Source organism: Bubalus bubalis, chromosome 17 (assembly GCF_019923935.1).
Source record: "Bubalus bubalis isolate 160015118507 breed Murrah chromosome 17, NDDB_SH_1, whole genome shotgun sequence".
NCBI lineage: Eukaryota > Metazoa > Chordata > Mammalia > Artiodactyla > Bovidae > Bubalus > Bubalus bubalis.
The window spans coordinates 51164030-51183282 of record NC_059173.1 but is presented as its reverse complement, the minus strand read 5'-3'; positions in this window follow the sequence as shown (position 1 = coordinate 51183282).

Below are 19253 nucleotides of genomic sequence, written 5' to 3'. Positions count from 1 at the left end.
GCTGGGTCTTTGTTACTTGTGGGCTTTTCCCTAGTTGTATTGAGTGGGGGCTGCTTTCTAGTTGTGGTGCACAGGCTTCTGATTGCAGCGGCTTCTCTTGTGGAGCCCAGGCTCTAGGACGCACTGGTTTCAGTAGCTGTGGCTCCCAGGTGCTACTGTACAGACTTAATAGTTGTGGCTCATGGGATTATTTGCTTTGCAGCATACGGGATCTTCCCAGGTCAGGGATTGAACTCATATCTCCTGCATTGGCAGGCAGATTCTTTACCACTGAGCTACCAGGGAAAACTACAATTCTTAATATGGCATTCATTAACCTTTGTAACCAAACTTACTTATTTTTAAAATTTACTTCCTGCCAGTTTTCTCCTGGGTCCTCTGGGAGTCAATTTACAATCTGATAATTCCTGAAAATGTTTGCATGATGTTTTTCTACATGCTGCAGTCATAATTTTTTCCCCAGAACTTAAAGTCTGTGGGTCTTCTCTCTACTTGGTGTGTAGGGGAATCTAATCAAACTCAACTCAAATCCAATCTCCTTCATAATGACTTTCTCAGCATCACAGATCTCCAAATGAAATATATAGTCTCTCTGCTTGCTGCTGAAATTTAAAGACATACTTAAATATTTAAATTAATGATACTTTTCTCAATCTAAAGTTTAGATTTAAGAATCAATGGCCACTAGAGTTATTAAAATGTAAATAAAAATGTCAGCATTACTACTAATAAGAGTCTGAGTCTCTAGGTCTGTTGGTCAAGTAGACTCAATTATGGAATAAAAACACTGAATCACCCAGACAATGGTGTCATAATATGCCTCTTATTGTTTAGTTAATAATGCTAAACGGTTTCTTTAGTTTTCAAAGGATAGTTCCTCATTGTTTAATATCTTTTATGTTATAAAGCAACAGTAAATAGTCATCATGATCTTAATAATCAATATTTAAATATTTAATTCTTTTGGAACACAGCCTTTTTTTTTTCTTAAGTAAAAACACACACACACACAAAACATTAAAATGATATAATTCAATTTCAGAATATTACCAGTGTTCTATCCTTCTCTTTCTATGAGAGTCATCCCTTCAATACTTCTGACAGAGGATGTTACACTTCTGTTTCAAGAGTTCCACTCTGTCTTTCTTGTCTATGAAGAGGAGTTGAATGAGGTAAAAACAATCTGGAAAAACAAATCACCTTATTATAACTATATATACTTATTAATTGAATCATTGAGAGCTAGACAATCTCCTGTGTCTTTAAAAGCAAAATTATAAACAAGGTAGACATAATATCTGTCTTAGCAGAAATGAAAGAAAGACCAATATAAAACAGACATGTAGAGAACAAGATGGTGGAGGAGTAGGTGGACGTGGAGTACATCTCTCTCCACAGATACATCAGGATCACACCTTCGGACACAGAAGTGCATGCAGAACACCAGCTGAGAGCAGACAGGAGTACCTGACCAGTGGAAAAAAATATATAGAACCACGCAAAACTAGGTAGGACAAAGGAACTGGTTGAAAAACAGGAGTATTAGTAGTACTGGACCTGCCCTCGGCAGGTGGGGGAACTGAAGCAGGGCATTTGCCCCATACAGGGGCAAATGAATCAGAGGAGCAACATTTAAGGCCGAGAGTGAAACAGCTGATCTGTGGCAGCCTAAATGGAATGACCTTGCCGCATCCATACATACCCCGGACAGAGATGCTGGACTCCCTGAAGGGGCAGCGGCTGGGAGCTGGAGTTAAAGGATTATGGAGCAATCCCAGGGCAAGGGCTGTTGTTGACTGCAGAGAGACGGATTGAGGGGATGTGAGGGAGGAGATAGTGGTGGGAAATAGCAGTGGAGGAAAGCAAGGCAGCCATGGAAGCAAGGCAATACTGCGGAGTCCTATGCGTAGGGGTTGGAGCCGTCACCATAGCCTCTCTCTCCCCTCTTAGCAGCATCGGCAGCTGAACAGTGGAGAGGCTGGCCCATCAAACGCCTGATACACTGAACTGCAGAGTAGGAGCCTACCCAGGGTGCCCCTTTAAGTTCCTGATGTGCCTATCAACAGCGAAGGACCCCAGGCAAGGGAGCCCTCTAAGTGCCTGAACAGGCAGAGCTACAGAGAAACACTGGCCAAAAAGACCTTCTGTTTGCCAGCTACAAGAGGCTTGAAAAAAGACTCTGATAGGGCCATAACTCCTGTGGCAGAGGCAGTCTGTGTCCCTGCACACTTGGTGCTGCCAGGGTCCCCACAAGCCAAGCAACAGCACCACCTTCATGCTCAACTCTCACTGGGGCTGAGTTGCCACAGGCAAAAAAATAAGTCTTGCATTTATACATGCAGGGTCGCTTCAGTCCTGTCCAGCTCTGTGACCCTGTAGACTGTGGCCTGCCAGGCTTCTCTGTCAGAGGGGGGTTCTCCAGGCAAGAATCCTGGAGCATATACCCTTCTAGAGAAGGGTTGCCATCCCCTTCTAGAGCACTATATTTCCTGCTGCCCTAGCCGCAACCCCCCCCTAAATACCTGGTGCAGCCAGTACCCCTGCAACACAAGCAGCTGCACCACCTCCACACCTGACCCTCACAGGGGCAGACCCAAGCCCTCCAGGGCAGCCTCAGTGGACAACCCACATGCAGAGGTGGAAATAAAACTACAGTTGAAACCCAGGGGCAGTGTGGCTAAGGAAGAAGACCCAAAACCTTCCCACCAGCTGTACAAGCTGCAGATTAAATCCGCACAATCAACTGAGCAGATTCTGTGTCTATGGAATATATAAAAGGTCATTGAGAGTGCCCACAAAAGAAAATGCACTAGCTCTGATAGCTCTGAGCATTGGAGGCAAGAACACATAGGTGTAGGACCAGATTAGAATCTGAGCTGCCCCCACAGCAGGTCGAGAGATCAGCACAGGGTTGGAGGGCATTCTAGGGAGGTGAGGTGGACTGTGATTCCCAGCGCGGGAAAGGACTCTGACAGCAGTGACTCAAGAAAAACTTTTATTTTTATTTTTTGACTTGTTCTGTAGACACCTTCGGATTTTTTTTTATCCCTCCCCCGCATTGTAGTTGATTTTATAGACACTAAGAAATCCCATTAAGCTTTTGACCTTTTTTTTTCTTCCTCAGTCACGTTTTTTATTGGTATCATAAACCTCTGCCTCTACGTTGGGCTTTTGCAGTTCTGTGGTGTTTTCCTCTTTTTTCTTATTTTCTCTTTTTTAATTGTAATACCTATTATTATTTTTCCCCTTTCAGTTAATCTTTAACACACACACACACACACATATATATATATATGTATATATCTTCTTTATCTAATTCTATTTAACTTTGTATGTCTATTCTTTCTCTTTCCTCTCAACATATTTGTTAATTTTATTTTCATTGCTTTATTCTCCATTGTCACCTTGCTTTTGTTTTGTTTTCCAGTTTGTGCTTTAATTAGTTTTGTTCTGTAATTTTTGGTTTTCTTTGTTCGGTGGGTCAATCTATTGTACTTTATTTTTGTTGGACTGTATTCACTTTGCTCATGGGTGTATATGTATATGTGTATATTCCATTATTTTAATTATCATTTGCCTGATTTTGTAACTTCCATTTGTCTAGGGTTCATCCTTTGGGGGCTTACCTGGTGGCCCAGGGGGTAAAGCATCTGCCTGCAATGAGGGAGACCAGGGTTCAATCCTTGGGTTGGGAAGATCCCCTGGAGAAGGAAATGGCAGCCCACTCCAGTATTCTTGCCTGGAAAATCCCATGGACGGAGGAGCCTGGTAGGCTACAGTCCATGGGGACGCAAAGAGTCCGACACAACTGAGCAACTTCACTTTCACTTTTCATCCTTGATTTCTTGTTTTTGTATATTTGTTTTAATCTCATTTAATACCATAACAAACCACTTGTGGAATCTTCCTTCCTGATCAGAGATCAAGCCCTGAGCCTTTGGAGTTGAAGAACTCACTCTGAAACCCTAGACTACCAGAGAACTAACCCCAGGGAGTATCAAATAGTGAGAGATCATACAAAGGAAACCACTTGAATATAAGACCTGGCATCACCCAACCACCAGTAGCATCCTGTGCAGGACACCTCATCTAAACAACAAACAAAACAAAAATACAAACCCAATCATCAGTGGACAGGATTACCACCTCACTCAGTCTTGCTCATCAGAGGAAAAACAAACAAACAAAAACTCAGCACAAATCTCACCCTCTATGAAGCTCACACCAACCACTGGACCAACCTTAGGAGGGCAGAAACCAAAAGGAAGAAAGAATTCAACCTTCTTCAAGGAAAGAATTCAACTTTCCTTGAAGCCTGGGAACAGGAAACCTCAAACACAATAACTTTAAAAAAAAAAGAAAAGGCAGAGAAACACTGCACAAGTGAAGGAACAAGCTAGAAACACATAAGTCCAAATAATTGAAGAGGAAATAGGAAAATTACCTGAAAAAGAATTCAGAATAATGATAGTAAAGTTGATCAAAAATCTTGAAAACAAAATGGAGAAAATGCAAGAAGCAATTAACAAAGACCTAGAAGAATTAAAGAATAAACATACAGAGACAAAGAACACAATTACTGACATTAAAAATACTCTGCTGCTGCTGCTGCTGCTAAGTCGCTTCAGTCGTGTCTGACTCTGTGCGACCCCATAGATGGAAGCCCACCAGGCTCCCCCGTCTCTGGGATTCTCCAAGCAAGAACACTGGAGTGGGTTGCCATTTCCTTCTCCAATGCATGAAAGTGAAAAGTGAAAGTGAAGTCGCTCAGTCGTGTCTGACTCTTAGCGACCCCATGGACTACAGCCTACCAGGCCCCTCCATCCATGGGATTTTCCAGGCAAGAGTACTGGAATGGGGTGCCATTGCCTTCTCCGAAAAATACTCTAGAAGGAATCAGTAGCAGAATATCTGAAGCAGAAGAACGAATCAGTGAGCTAGAAGATAAAATAGTGGAAATAACTTCTGAAGAGCAGAATAAAGTAAAAAGAATGAAAAGAGCTGAGGACAGTCTCAGACACCTCTGAGACCATATCAAACACGCCAACATTTGGATTATAGGGTCCCAGAAGCAGAAGAGAAAAAGAAAGGGTATGAGAAAATTTTTGAAGAGATTATAGTTGAAAATTTCCCCAACATGGAAAAGGAAATAGTCAATCAAGTCCAACAGGCACAAAAAGTCCCATGCAGGATAAACCCAAGGAGAAATATGCCAAGACACATACTAATCAAACAAAGACTAAACACAAAGAAAGAATATTAAAAGCAGCAAGGGAGAAGCACAAGTAACATACAAGGGAAGCCCCATACACTTAACAGCTGATCTTTCAGCAGAAACTCTGCAGGCCAGAAGGGAATGGCAGGATATATTTAAAGTACTGAAAGGGAAAAATCTACAATCAAGATTACTATCCTTAGCAAGGATCTCATTCAAAATTGATGGAGAAATAAAAAACTTTTCAGACAAGCAAAAGTTAACAGAATTCAGTACCCCCAAACCAGCTTTACAACAAGTGTTAAATGGACTTATGTAGTCAAGAAATATAACAGAAGAAAAAAGATCTACAAGATCAACCCCAAATGTATGGCCAACGAGAATTTGCTGTATGACTCAGGAAGCTCTAACAGGGGCTCTGTTTGAGGAGTGGGTGGGGAGGGAGATGGGAAAGAGGTTCAAAAGGGATGGGATATATGTATACCTATGGCTGATTTATGTTGAGGTTTGACAGAAAACTGCAGAATTCTGTAAAGCAATTATCCTTTAATTAAAAAAAAATACATGTAAAAAGGCAGCTATGGTATTACAAATGTAAGTGATAAATTAAGTGAGCTATAGGGTGTAATATGATTATATACAAGAAGGTTACTTTATCAGTCCTTAAGGGGATGTATTTCTTATTCATATGAATTTATTCTCACCATTCATTTATTGGCATCACTTGGAATCAGCAGTTTCCTGAATTGTTTACTTATTTTCTTTGTATATGTTCTTCCAACTGCTGGAATGTTCTTTTCTTAGTGGATCACTTGTACAGTTCTTAGTTAGACTTTAAAGATTCATTTAAAACCATATCCCCTAGCAAACATGCTATGAACCACTTTGCCACTAACCTCATCTAAAACAGGTGTTGTTCAGTTGATAAGTCATATCCAACTCTTTTGCAGCCCCATGGACTGTAGCCCACCAGTCTGTCATGAGATTTCTGAGGCAAGAATACTGGAATGGATTAGAATTTCCTTTTCCAAATCCTAAATTTCCTTCCTGACCCAGGGATCAAACCTGTGTCTCTTGCATCAGTAGACAGATTCTTTACCCCTGAGCCAAACTGGGAAGCCCCCATATAAAACAGACCCTATGCTAAATTGGCTGCTGCTCCTTTGCGACACCATTTATCTTGTACATCTCTCTGTTTCTTAACATACAGTACTTGTTGTTAAACATTATGTAGCTTACAGATTAAAAACATGGACTTAACCTTTTAATGAGTGAGAGCTAGAGTGCGATTGGGTTTGAATCCCAACTCTGTCATTAACTACCTTGACTTCAGGCAAGTTTTATTTTAAAAAACTTCCTGAAACTCATTAGCCAGGAATTATAATAAAAGCGTATGTTTCTGGACTTTCCTGGTGGTCCAGTGATTAAGATTCCACACTTCCAATGCAGGGGTACCAGTCTGATCCCTTGTAGGAGGATTAAGATCCTTCATGCCAGTTGGTGTGGCCCAAAATAAATAAATAGTTAATTAAAAAATAATAAAAGGATATGTTTCCACAAAACACTAGATTTTTTTTTTAGCGATTTTAAGTTCTCAAGGATCTTAGATTCCAAAACTTTTAAGTTAATATAATTCTTCACAAATATTTTGCTTCCTACCTGCTATTGTCACCAGAGTTAAGCCTGCCTGAACAAAATATTGTTGTGCTTCAAAATAGAAAATCCTGTCTCTCAAAATGGGCAGACAATTGTCTTATGTTAAACTCAGTACAAGGGGAAAGAATAAGGATGAATGCACCACCAGATGAAATTCCTTTACATGTCACATGCAGGAGACCCTGGTTCGATTCCTGAGTCAGAAAGATCTGCTGGAGAAGGGATAGGCTACCCACTCCAGTACTCTTGGGCTTCCTTTGTGGCTCAGCTGGTAAAGAATCCACCTGCAATGTGGGACACCTGGGTACGATCCCTGGGTTGGGAAGAGCCCCTGGAGAAGGGAAAGGCTACCCTGTCCAGTATTCTGGCCTGGAGAATTCCACGGACTGTATAGTTCATGGGGTCACAAAGAGTTGGACTTGACTGAGTGATTTTCACTTCACTTATATGTCACATGGTGCTCTTTCTCTTGCTCATGGCACTTGCCATGGCACTTAAAGCTGTGCATTCCCAGAAAGATGAACTCTAACCAAGCTACATAGTCCTGAAGATCCCAAGGCCATGGCTGCTAATCCCATCAGCAAAGTCAGAATCCATTGGATCAATACCCAAAGTAATCACAGACATGATCTCAGCAAGATATCTGATACATTGAGCAGGTTCAGGCTGAAAATACTAGAAAACCTAGACTCAAATGACATAAACATTAAGATAATCTATTACAGAATGTAGAGAGAAAGTCATTTTCACTTTGGTCAATTCAGTATGATCATTAGGGGTGCAAGCACTTTACATTTTTTTTCTGCTTACTCATTCTCAGTGTATTTGTTATCTTCCCTTCAGCTGAAAGATAAAAACTCCAGGCATCATATTTCTACACACACAGGCAGAACAAGGATCATCTTTTCCTTAAGTCTTGTTTATGACCTAGTTACTTTTTCCATTACCAGAAATCTTCCAACTTCTTATTGACTAGATGGCTGAAATTGGGGCACAATGACCCACCTAAGGCAATCACTGCAAAAAGAAAATAATTACATATTTTATCATTAGAGAAATGCCAAATTGAAAATGTTAAACATTTATATGGCTGTTGGGAGCCAAGTTAGGCATTATTGACAAAATGGAGGCACGGCCCCAACCCCCTCTCCTCATCTCGCAGGCACGGCCCCGGGATGAAGGAGTTAGGTCTTGTGATTCTGACTTGTTCTTTCCTTTCTTTGGTTGAGTTGGCTGGAAAGAATGTTAAGGTGCTTGAGAGAAGTATGAGAAAGTACAAAGCCTTCTACAGTTGTACCCAGAAAATAATCTATAAAATAACCATTGACATTTGTTCAAGAATCTTTATAAAGAATGTCCGAGGATGAGCACATAGGCCGCAGCTTGAGGCCATGGGAAGGATTGTTATCTGAGACCTGTTTGTGAGGGAAATATTTATGGCAAAAGAAGATTGATGAGTTTAGGGTTTAGGAATAATTAAGAATAGCTAGAAGCCTTTTTAGGACATAGTGATCTTAAGATGCTAGGGGCAAACAGGATTTAGAAAGATAAGAAATACACTGAGGAATGTAGCATGAGTTACAATGTAATCACAAGTTCAGTTCAGTTCAGTTCAGTTCAGTTCAGTCAGTCAGTCCTGTCCAACTCTTTGGGACCCCATGAATTGCAGCACGCCAGGCCTCCCTGTCCATAACCATCTCCTGGAGTTCACTCAAACTCATGTCCATCGAGTCGGTGATGCCATCCAGCCATCTCATCCTCTGTTGTCCCCTTCTCTTCCTTCCCCCAATCTCTCCCAGTATCAGAGTCTTTTCCAATGAGTCAACTCTTTGCATGAGGTGGCCAAAGTACTGGAGTTTCAGCTTTAGCATCATTCCTTCCAAAGAACACCCAGGGCTGATCTCCTTTAGAATGGACTGGTTGGATCTCCTTGCAGTCCAAGGGACTTTCAAGAATCTTCTCCAACACCACAGTTCAAAAGCATCATGATTTAAGTACAGTGAATCTGGGTGGGGGAAACTAAAAACGTCAAACCTCTGACCTAATGCTTTTGTCAAAGTGTAAAAGAGAACCTGAAGCTTGAAATAAACATGTAGTTCCATACTATGAGTCAGAGACTGCATCATCGCCCGCCGACACTGCTCACCCCTTCAGGCTGATTCCATGGCTGCTGGAGCTGGACTCTGGTATATGGCCATCAGTATTTTGTGACTGAGACAAAATTTATTACTGAAAATAGTAATTTCATTTGCATGAAGCTTTCAAGAACCTTTTGTAATCAACCAAGAAATTGTCTGTTTTGTCATTCACAATTTCTGCTATGTTTATTATTACTATTTACAATTTATTCCTCTGGAGTTTTAAATTTTTCATAATTACTAAGGGAATTTATAATTTCTTGGGCATTTATAATTTTTTAAGAATTTAACTTCTCCATATTTAGGTAAATTTCCAGAAACTGTGCTGCCTTTACAGATAACTGAGTCCAGAGGAAAGGAAAAAGAAAAGGAAACGTCCCTCTAATATCTCTCATTGACAATATGGCTAATAAATTGTTTATCAGATTTAAAGAAAAGCATGGCAGATAGAGGGTCACAGTCCAGTTTAATACCATAATAAGTTCACTTTGGTTGAATCAATTAAAAATATTTGTGTCACTGTAATGTGGTCACTCAGAGGACAGATGAGTTAAATATGTTATGGGTATTAACTTCTATTGGACAGTGGGAGGAAATGACAATTTAAAAGACCATCTAGGTTTTATACCAGGTCTTGTTTTAATTAACATTGAAGAGTATGAGTTTCATTATTCACATTTGTATACTATCTAGAGGAACTTCTTACTGATAGAAAATTTGTTATGTTTTGGAATGCTTCATGTCTACAGCCACCTTTGAAGTAAATGCCCTTGAATGTGCCTGTTAAACTTAGAGAAAATAGTTGATATTTTTAGAGAAGCTCACCGATTTCAGCCACAGATCCATGCCTTCATTACTGATGAATATAGCTTTACAGTAGGTAAAGGAGGAGCTTTATGTGTCATTATTTTAATAGCATCACTTTTCTAAAGAAGTTACATTTAGCAATGTGAAGTGTTAGTGATCATGGGTCTCCTCTTTACTGAGGATGGAAAAGTTATCTTCTTTCATCCGAGACACGGAAAGCACTTAAAAGACATTATCTCATTATCTCTATAACATCCTCTGACAGAATTGGCTTGTACTATAATTCCCATTTTATTGGTAGATAAAGTCATGCACATTATGGTTTTATAATTTAGCTAGGCAGCTGGCCTGCTCTGGCAAAAGAGCTTTCAGCTTTACTTCATCCTAGAAATTTGTCTCATTTATGTCTTCACATTTCTAGTGCAGTCATGACCTCAGTGTTCCCAGAAATCAAGAATTTAAGTGGTCATTTGTCCAATGACTTTTTTTTCCTGAAGAAACGTTTCTGAATTATACTTGATTTCATTTTGACATGAAAGGAAAATGAATAATATTTTGGATAACTGATAGAAATTGAATTGGGTCATTTTCTAGATTCGAATGAATAGTAGAACTCATAAGCAATATTTTTTGTTAGTATTAAATGGCTTTAGTTACATTTAATAGTTACTTAAAATATTTAAATACATAACTTTTAAAAATCAATCACACTCAACTCTTTATCACACGTATGCAAATTAAGTCCATGACACACTTCTCGCACACCTGAATACCCCAGGATTTAAGGAAAATTATCTTAAATTTAGCCTAAAATAAACAGACTAAAACCATGATGACATTAAGAGCTTTAATTAGGAGAAACATGTCTATTTAGTGAAAACCATTTAATTGACTCAAGCAGAGGATTGCATTATCCTTTATCAAGTTTTACAATTTTCTTTTTTTTTTTTAACTAGAAGTAAAAGGTAGGCAAATCCAAAATATGTTTTTACAGTAGTTTCACAGATTTACTCATGGAAATCAGAATCATATTTTATTTTATTTTTTTTTTTTTCAGAATCATATTTTATTCTGGAAAGATTTAATTGACTCTATGTACTTCCCAGGTGCACTAATGGTAAAGATCCTGCTTCCTAATGCAGGAGACATAGGAGAAGCAGGTTGGATCTCTGGGTTGGGAAGATCCCCTGGAGGAGGGCATGGCAACCCTCTCCAGTTTTCTTGCCTGGAGAATCCCATGAACAGAGGAGGCTGGCGGGACACAGTCCATAGAATCCCAAAGAGTAGGACACAACTGAAGCAACTTAACACGCATGCATTCATAGTTCATAGTGGATAAAAATATTAATCAGTATTAATATCAGTGTATAGTGTAGGAAGCACAAGGGAAAATACAGACAGAAAAAAGAAACATGGAGCTGTAGTAATTATTCTATGCCTCTTCCCTGTCAATTTTCCAGGGAAGATTTTATTAAGTACATTTTTGTAAATGAGGTATACCTCAGAAACCAGGTACATACAAATATATTTCAAACATGAATGTGTCCTTCAAAGAGTTATATACATAAATTACTATAAAATTAAAACCAAGGACTAATAAACACAGTGAAAAGAAAGCAGAGATCCACATATACATTTTTATACTTAAAATTTTTTCTGGATATTAGAAATCTCACACATCTATTATGACCCCAAAGGAGTTGTTACATGCTGCAATATGACAACACCAATACAGTATACTAACGCATATATATGGAATTTAGAAAGATGGTAACAATAACCCTGTATACGAGACAGCAAAAGAGACACTGATGTATAGAACAGTCTTTTGGGCTCTGTGGGAGGGGGAGAGGGTGGGATGATTTGGGAGAATGGCACTGAAATATGTATAATATCATATATGAAACGAGTCGCCAGTCCAGGTTCGATGCAGGATACTGGAGGCTTGGGGCTGGTGCACTGGGACAACCTAGAAGGATGGTATGGGGAGGAGGAGGGAGGAGGGTTCAGGATGGGGAACACATGTATACCTGTGGCGGATTCATTTTGATATATGGCAAAACTAATACAATATTGTAAAGTTAAATAAAATAAAAATTTAAAAAAAAGGAGTTGTTACATGCTGCAATATGATAGAAAAATGTGGAATGAAAAGAAATAAGGCTTTTTCAGCTTTAAAAGTAAAGTTAGAATGCATACTTTATGATGAAAGCTTTTATGCATTTAATGAAAGCTGTGGACTTCACTAATGTAATAGAAAATACTGAAAGGATTTTTAACAGATGTTTAATTTTGACAGATAAATTATGATTGAGTTCTAAAAACTTGGAACTTTGGTCTATTATTAGAAAAAATGTATTAATGTTTTCATTTCAGGACTGTAAGATTATAATAGATTCCTTTTCAATTTCAAAAAGCCATCCAATTAAAGTTTTACTTTCAAAGATAATATATAACATTTTGACTTGGGTTCAGAATATATATATATATACAATCTTTTAAATTTTTATTTTAAATTTGGAATCTATTTCCCCATTCTTATATTATAAAGATAGAAACTGATCTTGTCTTTTTTGGAAATAAACCAAAATCAGACTTTGATACAACCCCAAATTAGCATAAAAATAAATAGAACCATGCCGGTGTATAAATTTGACCCAGTCTGTGCTTGGGTTTAAGGATAAGTCATATACCTGTAATGAAAGAATTGCTTTTGAGTCAGAAAAATACTGATGATTATTACTTCTGTGTTTAAAAGATTATCCTGTTCTATAATGACATACAGAATCAACAGAATCAAATATAATATTCCTTTAAATATTCAAGTAATAAAGATCAGTTACCAAATAAATGAATTAAAGAAAATACATCCTGCTGTATGTGGTTTCTATGTCTTAAACTAAACCAACTTGAAAGAAATGTTTGTTTAATGCCCTGAGGGTCAAAACTGCTGGGATCTCTGTTCAGACAAGGGCAAGCAGGGGATTCCAAAGATGACTCTAGAGCTCCAGAGTATAAAGCTGGGAGCACTTTGACAGAAGTGTGTCAGTTCTGACCTTAACTCCCGCTGAATGTCTTGTTCCTGTGAGAGAAAACCTCTCTTTGGCTGAACTGTTCAAAATTCGTTTCCAATGTGCATTTGCTCTGCTCCACTCTGTCTGAAAATATATGCAGACAAAATTGATTGACAGCCCTCTAGTTACCATACCATGAAGGTTGAAACTAGAAAGGCTATACCTCTAATTCACTGACAGCTGAAAGCTACAGAACCTCATTTCTTAGGTTCATTCTTATATCTCTTCTCATTGTTCCAAGAGGAAAGCAAATAATGGTGGATTACATAAGACTAATGGGCTCTATATAGGATAAGGGTGTAAATATGGAAATCACAGTCATAAATTTTCTGCTGTTCTGAGAAGAAAAGAAATCACAGTTTTTCAGGTAATTCTTACAAAGAAGACTGATGAAATAGTTTAATTTACCAAGAAATTTATTTTCCAAGGAGGAAAATACATAGGGCACACCTTCCTAACAATTAGTAAAATGTAAAAATTTTTCTATAATAAGATATTACAATTCTAGCATAAACTACCAACTAACTCATCAAATATTCAGCCCTAACAGTTTTCCCTTTTTCATCTCTAAAATTCAGGCTGCACAAACTAGATTCTTGACTTTCCTCTCTTCCTTGCATCTAGTATAATTCTATGGAAGAGTTCTGGTTAATGAATTATACTCTGAAGTTAACTCCTGCTTTCCTTCTCTCTTCCACCTTCTTCTAACATAAACGGGAATGTGACAATAAAATGCAGTAGCCATCTTACAGTTATGAGGCAGTCCCCCCATGCCCCAAATGAAAGATATTGATTTGAACATTTTTGATCCTCTATATTCCTTTCTCCCAATTTCTTATTACATAGGAAAAATAAACTCATTTAACCCCATACAGTATATTGAACAATTGCCCTCTGCCTAAAGATTCTTTCATTGTAATCCTCAGGAGCTGTGACTATAATACCTTTCATGGCAAAATTAACTTTGCAGATGCAACTTAGTTAAGCATTTTGAGATGGGACTTTAGGTTACTGGGGTGAGCCTAATGTAATCAAGGGGTTTTTTTTGTTTGTTTATTTTAATGAGAAAAGGATACAGGAGAGAGAGGGTCAAAGTCTGATAGAGATTTAAAGATGCCACATTGCAGACTTTGAGGATGGAGGAAGGGTCCATGAGCCAAGGAATAGGCACATCCTCTAGGAACTAGAAAAGGCAAGAGAACAGCCTCTCCCAGAAGGAAAGAAGTCTAGAACTGTAAGTTATGAAATTTGTGTTTTATTAAGCCACTTTGTCACCGGTAATTTGTTACCAACAGTTATCAGAAACTAATCTAGGCCTACTTTCTATTATTTGCAATATAACTCGATTGAAACTGTTGCATAACGGTTCTTAGATCTCAAAGAAACATTCCAGGAAAAGCATCCAGGGAAAACTGTACAGTGAATTAAATTTACTCTGATAGTAAATGGCTCTTATTTTGTTCAAGGATTCTTGCTTTAACACTTACTTAATATGGAGATTAAAAAAAAAAAAAACTGCTTTCTAAGAATGATCTAACTTACTCGACAATTTCAGTTTTTTGTTTGTTTGTTTCACTCACGAATGGTATGATCACAGTGGACCCACTTTACTGAGAATGATTGATCCTTTGGTAACAACCTTCAAAGGTTAACCATTTACTTAAAGTGGATGTTATATGTAAATGCTTATTTAGTAATGTCTTAAGCACAATGGTATATGTGCCTGTATGAACAACACACACACAATTCTGAGTTAGCAGAGAGCCTAGCAGGTGTATCAGATTCTTCAGAGGCTCCCACAGTCCTGCCTCCTGGCATACATTCCTTGTTTGTAGGCATAATTTGTGATTTGCTTTTGACTAACAGAATGTAGCAAAGGTGATGAGATGTATATGATTGCTTTATATAAGATTGCAACTTTGGTTTTATTAGGGTGTCTCTCTTTCCTTGTTGGCTTTAATAAGACTCATGTGGTGAAGAATTGAGGATGCCTCTAGGAGCTGAGTGTGACCTCTGACTGAGAGCTGGCAAGAAACATATTCCTCAGGGATCAAAGTATAGAAAGTACTGCAGTGAAGTGCCTTCAGCCTCTGGGAATTGTGGGGTTTTTTACATTTTTTGTTAGTTGAACAGCAGTACTCTTATTTCAAGATCCAAGCTAGTTTAAAAAAAAAAAGAATCTAAGCCTTTTATACAGCCCTGACTCAAGACCAGCCTGGATCCATCCATCCAGTTGTGTATTAGTCCATCCATTAATCCATTGATCTATTCATACAAAGGGAAGATGACTTTAGGGTGAATTGTCTTCCAGGTTCCATAGCAGGAATTCTTGATGGTACAGAACGAACAAGAGAGACTGGCCTCATTAATTGCATATTATCTGCTTTACTCCAAATTTCTGGGACCAAACTACACTTATTTTTGAAGGCATAAAGATCAACTTTGGACCTGCATTATGTCATTCAGAAGCCATTTACTCTGTGGCTAAAATTCACTCTAATACATTCATAGAGTCTGATTCATCCACTTAGAAAGTAAGTTCTTTTAAAAGCATAACATAGCACTTAAAATTATGAGGATGTGGTGTTGACAAAGAACTACCTGCTTCCAATTTCAGCTATACTATTAATAGTTTCTTGGAGAATGAAATGGCAACCCACTTCAGGATTCTTGCCAGGAGAATCTCGCAGACAGAGGAGCCTGGCAATCTACAGTCCCTAGGGTTGCATAGAGTCAGACACAACTGAAGCAACTTAGCATATAGTTTCTACGTTTGTTACCTTAAAGAAGCAACTTACATGTCTTTTTCCTCATCTGTATAGACAAGATAACCACAGTTACTACCTGGTCAAATTGTTGGGAAATCTAAATTAAATGAGGAAATATGTAAATCATCTAGAATTACTTCTAAAAAGAATTAAATGGATATCGTTATGGAAGAAGTTTCTTTTTCATTTCCCTAGGCTACATGAGGCCTGACTGTCCCTTGGGCGTTCCTGGTCCTTTATGGCTCCTCTCTTCCCATGGAGGTGAGGGAGGTATCCATTTGGCAAATGTGAGAAAAGCAAGTGTGTATTCTTCTTGATCTAGGCCCACCTCTCTCATGTCATTTGAAGATCTGGCTGTTCCCTGGAAGTGCCTTTCCTGTTCCAATGTTTGATGCCAAGACTTTACAAGGGAAGTGTTCCTTTGGAGGAAGATCAGCTCCAAAGGAAGTGTTCCTTTGGAGGAAGATGTAGCCATTTTCTAGCTATGTGTTACAGGATAAGTTTACCTAATACTGAGTTTCAGTTTTAAGAATATATGTGATTTTAATGAATGGCCATAATGCATATTTTTTAATAGTTAGGAATTCATTTCAGGAAAAGAGTACCAGTCAGAAGATGATTTGGGGTATGATTATGTGGGGAGAAATCATATTTTTTTATGTTATACCATTTGTCTCAGGCTTCCCTCATAGCTCAGTCGGTAGAGAATCTGCCTGCAATGCAGGAAACTCGGGTTCGATTCCTGGGTTGGGAAGATCCCCTGGAGAAGGAAATGGCAACCTACTTCAGTATTCTTGCCTGGAGAAGCTCATGGACAGAGGAGCCTGGTGGGCTATAGTCCATGGGGTCGCAAGAGTCAAGAGATGACTTAGCAACTAAACCACCACCAGCACCACCATTTGTCTCAGTAAAATTTAGACAGATGTAGTCTCAGAGAGAGCAACTTCACTTTCACTTTTCACTTTCATGCATTGGAGAAGGAAATGGCAACCCACTCCAGTGTTCTTGCCTGGAGAATCCCAGGGACAGGGGAGCCTGGTGGGCTGCCGTCTATGGGGTCACACAGAGTCAGACATGACTGAAGTGACTTAGCAGCAGCAGCAGCAGCAGTCTCAGAGAAATAACCTCACAATTCTCAGGTAAGAAATACTTGGTAAATATCCTTCATGTGTATTATAAAGATCCTATGTGATAATTTTCCCTGTATTAGTTTATAGTTAACATATAAGAAACTAGATTATCTACATATAATTAATGACTTTTCTCAGTAAATTGGAAATTGAAAAAAATTACTAATTTTTGTCCAAACCTATTTATTACATACTAGAAGGCAATGGCACCCCACTCCAGAACACTTGCCTGGAAAATCCCATGGACGGAGGAGCCTGGTAGGCTGCAGTCCATGGGGTCCCTAGGAGTCGGACACAACTAAGCGACTTCACTTTCACTTTTCACTTTCATGCATTGGAGGAGGAAATGGCAACCCACTCCAGAATTGTTGCCTGGAGAATGCCAGGGATGGGGGAGCCTGGTGGGCTGCCGTCTATGGGGTCGCACAGAGTCGAACACGACTGAAGTGATTTAACAGCAGCAGCAGCAGCGATATTTCAATTAAATTATATAATTTTGGTTATATCATTTTAAAATGTTTCTTAAACATTATCATATACCACGACTGATTGTGTAAGTGGCATACTTTTGAAAAGCAACTGATGATAGGTTATGTCTTCAAATATTTAAATACTTAACCAAATATCTTCTGTACTCTAAAGAAATAGAATAATATTTCATCACATATATATTTGTTAAAACAATTTAAAATTGTGAAAAACTGAAAGAAACTTTAATAGTTAATGAGAGTGAAAGGCTTAATAATCTTTGCTGTAGCCATAGCTTTTAATGCATAAGTATTACAGTTAATGGCTATAAATTCTAGGCAATGGCAAGGATAAACAAATATGTGATAAGCTTAAGTCAAAAGCAAATTTTATAAAATATGTGGACAGTATTATAGCAGTAATGTCAAAACAAAATAGATACCAACAATAATAGCAACAACTTAAAAAAAAAGAATTAAACTAGGAAGGAAACTCCAATACAAAATAAGGATTATTTCAAGACAGTGATTTTCAGGCTGTTTCCCAAACCTCTCTCACTTTTGTTATATTTTCTGTTTTCTAAATAGCTACTTTGTTTTGTAATTACTTTTTTAAAAAAGTTATTACTTTGTTATTAGGGAAACATTTTCCTATTTGTTTGTTTAAAAACTCATTAAAAACTGAATTTGCCGGTCAAAAGTTTGCTTAGAATTAGAACATAAATCCAGCTTATTGCTATAATAAACTTTTTGTCCCTAGTTAGTGGGAATTAAAAATCTCCTTAGTATATTTAGAACATTTAATGCAATGTCTCTGCTTTAATTTTGGAATAAACTACAACAGGGTTTCCATATGCAATCCTGTGTATCAGCAAGATGAGGATATGAATTCAGGTAGATTGTTCAGGTGGTGTCAGGCAACCCCCCACCTGCACTGCCCACCTCCAGCACCAATACTCATCTCATATCTAGCTGCACCTTCTTTTTTGCCCAGCATTTGGACTCTAAATGTCATTGGGATTCAAATATGTACAGGGGAGTCTGGTGAGCCCATCGTGGAGGGGCACAAGATGCCCGGGAGAAGGAATCCAGCACAGTTAACTGGATTGAGCACAGGACCTGAAATGGAACTGAGTTGTGGACACCTTGGTGTCCTGAGGAAGAAATAACTGCTCATTAGACAAAAGAGTTTTAACATCTGGGTCCTTAAACAACTTTTTGGTGGATCGCCCTAAAATGTTCACAGATGGAAAAGTGGGAACCTTTCCTAATAGCAAGGAGAAATGGGAACTTTGTCCATGTTCTGCAGTGCAACCCAAGAAACTGGTAACTGGTAGACGCGGCAGCAGGGCATCGGGGAAGGTAGGCCGACAGACATCCGGGGTAGATGGCGTGAAATAATGAGGGCGTGGCTAGCACACTCCCGCATCCCTCATGCAAGTGGATGTGGCTTATGAAGTTCCTAGACGACAAGAGTGGTCAGTGGTAGAGCAGAGTTTCCTGCAACTGGGGAAACTTGTGCACAAGCCTGAAGACTGTACCCCAGGGGCTTAATCAACAAGTTCCCAGAGTGACTTGAATACTCTGGGAACTCCAAACAATAAATAGATAAATAAACAAGAGATGGAAGACAACCTCAAAAATGAAAATGGCATGCTGCATTTCTGCAGTTAGGATATCATCCATCTAGCACACTATCAATCTGACTTTAAATGTGATTTAATTAGGCTGGTTTGTTTTGAGGACCTTCAAGTAAAGCTTTTTTTTCTGTTTCATCTCTCAAAATGCAAGTGAAGATGTATGTGTTACATCTATATGATGTTTTTGCAAAATTATAGTTAAGTAATGATCAATACACTTGCAATTACAATACATTAAAATAGTCTATTTCGTATGCTGATACAAACCTGACTCAGTGTACTTGTTACCAATTGCACTTATGTTTTCAAATAATATTTTAAGAAAGATTTGATACTGTGATAGTGTCCCTTGAAATAA